The following is a 3817-nucleotide window of genomic DNA, read 5'->3' as shown; positions in this document are numbered from 1 at the left end:
CTTTTCAGTGTCACATTGGATAGAAAGACACATTTGCTGATACTATTTGAATGAAATTTATATTTTGTTCACACATATATTTCCTAGTGTCTGAAACCACAGGAATTAACCAATACCAGAGAACAAGTTAATTCTTCCTTTTGAAACTCTGAGTAAAAAGAACCAGTTAGATATACCCCATAAAATGGCTTTTGTAGATTTCAAAATGCAGATTTCATTTGGCTCATTAATAAATCCTTATGGAAAAATTTCCATTGAAAACACATATTTAAAACTGTTATGTGGTAAAAGTAATATGTAGAAATTTTATTATTCTGTAAGTACACATAATATAGTGAAGGAATATTACAGAGAAAATTATTATGTGGGCATAAGGAGTTAATATGCAATTGAAAGTACATCTCCTAGATACATAATGAAACAGTAGAAAGTAATCATTATTTAAAAGTGCATGGGATAGGCAAAATGAATAGGGTCATTTTCATAATGTCTTTGTGGGTTATGAGCCAAATCTTCCCGGAGAATATGAAAAAATGAAAATGGAAAAGTTACTCAGTCTCTTGAATCTTCTTTCATATGTAACTGCACAATTAACCAGAGATAATATCCAATTTTTTCCTAATTACCTGTATCTTTGCACACTAAAATAAAGCGTTTCACAGAAACATCTGTTGGCAGTATTACAAAAGAACTTCTTTCAAATGACATCTATCCCAAATGTTATTTATGGGTATTCAGAGGCTCTGGTCACAAAGCAAGAGAAGAATCTAAAGGGTTTTTTTTGTTTTTTGTTTTTTGTTTTTTTAGCCCACCACACAATCATAGGTATATATATTACCAAAGCCAGCACAATTCAAATTTGTATGTCTGGCATGACATCCACCTATCCAAGTTAAATGAATGAGCAAAATTGAACTGAATTGAGGTAATCTAAAGTTTAAAACTACAAGCAACTGTGCCAGTAGAGACAGTTGTGTCATCAGTTGGTTTTTTGTTCTTGGTACAATAGGGTACAAGAAACAGAATTTTAGTCCAAGTAAAGACAATTGCAATGGAAAAAAATTAAGGTTTTGCATAATATAATGTTGTATGCCTCAATGGTACCTGAGGTTTGGGAATTTTTTCCTTCTGATAACCTGCATGAATGAAGTGCTTAAAATTAGAGCCCATTTTCATGATTTATAAAATATCTCAAAGGACAACAATGGAAAAAGTAAAAACAAGTGACCATTTTGAAATCTAGAAGCATTTAGACATGATTACAATGGCCTGTTTTTTTTTTCCAGTCCTGGGCTTGGACTCAGGGCCTGAGCACTGCCCTTGAGCCACAGTACCAGCTCAGCCTTTTCTTTTTCTATGCATGAGGTACCAAGGAATTGAACCTGGGTCTTGGGGTATGCTAGTCAAGCACTCTAGCACTAGGCCGAACACCTGGTCACAATGGCCTATTTTTAAGGAAATCATTTTAAAACATAAATAACATTACAGTTTTTTTAAAGTTTCTATATATTTACATATGCCATAATTGTCACTAAAATTCATTTGCAGTCCAAAAGAAGCAATATCAAAAATATTTTAAAATGAAATGTATGTATATAATATGTACACATGTTTTACAAAACTATAATACATACCTGTCAGCTTTATGGATACAAGCTAACACAAGTGCATGTACTATATGTGGGTGTGATTGTGTACCTCAATATTTTTGTAGTGTAAATATTTGTTTTAGGAGTTTGTAGTTTCTGAGTAGATGGCACTGGAACCATGCTCCCAGTTCTATTAGTGTTTAGTTATATTTCAGGTGGATTTTATATTTTTGCCTGGAGTTGTCCTTGGACTGAGATTCTCCTACTCTCACCCTCCCACAAAGCTGTCAACACAGGCAAATACTATTGACTGAGAATATGTGTCACTAACATCTTCCTCTAGCTGATGGCCTAAAACTGCCATTATTCTTCTCAATCTATCTGCTAAGTAGAAACTATACATAGATAATTACATAATTATATGTACTTACAGTCATATATATATATATATAGTTACACTGATGTACTATCATCCTAAACAGAACTATAGTTATATATGTTCACAAACACATAAATGATATATATACATATAGTGTGTGTGTATGTGTGTGTGTATGTGTGTGTGTGTTTGTGTGTGCATGTGTGCAAACTCTTCTGGATACTAGGCATGTGGCAATTCAGAACAGAAAGACAAAATATAGCATGGCTCCTAAAATTATTGCAACTTCCTACCCTGAGAAAATTTTCAATTTTTAGCACTGAAAGGGTATACTGTCACACAAACAAAAATTACCAATAAGTTAAGAAGAAAGATCTTGAAGTTCAAGAAGGTATCACATATGACAATTCCTGGTTCAACATGAGATTAGCATTATATTAGCATAAACCTAAAAATACAAATTTTTTCAGAAGAATGTTCAAGGACTCAACCAAAGATGTCATGCTTAGAGTTATTCTGAGCCATGTTCCTGTGATTCATGGCTATAACGCAAACTACCTTGGACTCAAACTCCGTACCTGACACTTGCTAGAACTCTGCCAAGTGACCCATACATCCAAGATAACTTTTAAAAAATCAAATAGCTAGATATGGTTACTTTGTGGCTATCATCCTATTTATGTCAGACTCTGAAATCAGGAGGATCACGTTTGTAGGGCAGCCCAGGCAGAAAAGTCCATGAGATTCCAACACAAAGGAAGAAAGTGATATGTACTCCTACACCTATGGAGGAAAGCAAAAAGCAAACTGTATTATCATGATGATAAGCATTTAATCAACTCTTAAAAACTAAATTTTGTAAAATAAACACACACATACTTTATTTAAAGTTAAGAATGTGTGTGTGTGTTTGTGTGTCCAACCTCAATTGGAAGTTAATCTCTCTTGAAAAATATTCAAAACATGAAATTTAGGATACAGCAACATACCATGCTGTCTATCACATGGAAGAAGCCAATATACATATATACAAAAGGAAAAATCAAATGATAGAGTAGTCTCAGGTCTTTACCACAGTTTTTTGGATACATACGTTCCATACTTTCATGAAATACCACAAGTTTTCCTTCTGAAACATTTTGTTTTTAGCCTAAATAATTCAGGTTGGGTTTCTGCCATTTACAAGCCAAAGAATTTTACTAATATGTCTTTCAAATAGAATTTTCAATAAAGAACTCAACTCAACTGAATCTCTAAAGTAAAATGGACATTCATAATAACCTCAGATCAAAAAGCCACAAGAGTACACTTCAAAGACTTAAAAGAGATCAATCAGAATAAAGTGATCTCGTTTGATGTCCCTTCTTTATAGTTTCTTTATTTCTTCTTAAAATTATTTTTAAGATTAAATTGTAATGCTTGTATTGTTTTCTGTCTCTTGGAGAAAAAGTGTGTAGTTTTGTTTGAGTGTATCAAGGGACAATTTGAGGATAAATATTTAATAGTTTTCAATTTCTGTCTACATCTTTGCCTGTTATGTATCCTTCAGTAGTGTTTTGTGCAAAATTATCTCATATATTAATGGAGGCATGGAAAGAAGGAAAATAGATTTATACAAAATCTCTGAAAAGAAGAAAGAAAATAATATTATTTACACATATCACTATTTTAAAATTACTACGTCTTTTTTTAAAGGTTGTAAAAAAATGTTTGGGGGGGCAGCAGTGTGGCCTAGTGGTAGAGCGTTTGTCTAGAATTGGCAAAGCCCTGAGTTTGATTCCACAGTATCACATACATAGAAAAAGCCAGAAGTGGTGCTGTGGCTCAAGTGGTAGAGTCCTAGACTTGA

The sequence above is a fragment of the Megascapheus bottae genome, chromosome X (genome assembly GCF_031878675.1).
Source record: "Megascapheus bottae isolate mThoBot1 chromosome X, mThoBot2.hap1, whole genome shotgun sequence".
Taxonomy (NCBI): Eukaryota; Metazoa; Chordata; class Mammalia; order Rodentia; family Geomyidae; genus Megascapheus; species Megascapheus bottae.
Note: the sequence above shows the minus strand (reverse complement) of the source record.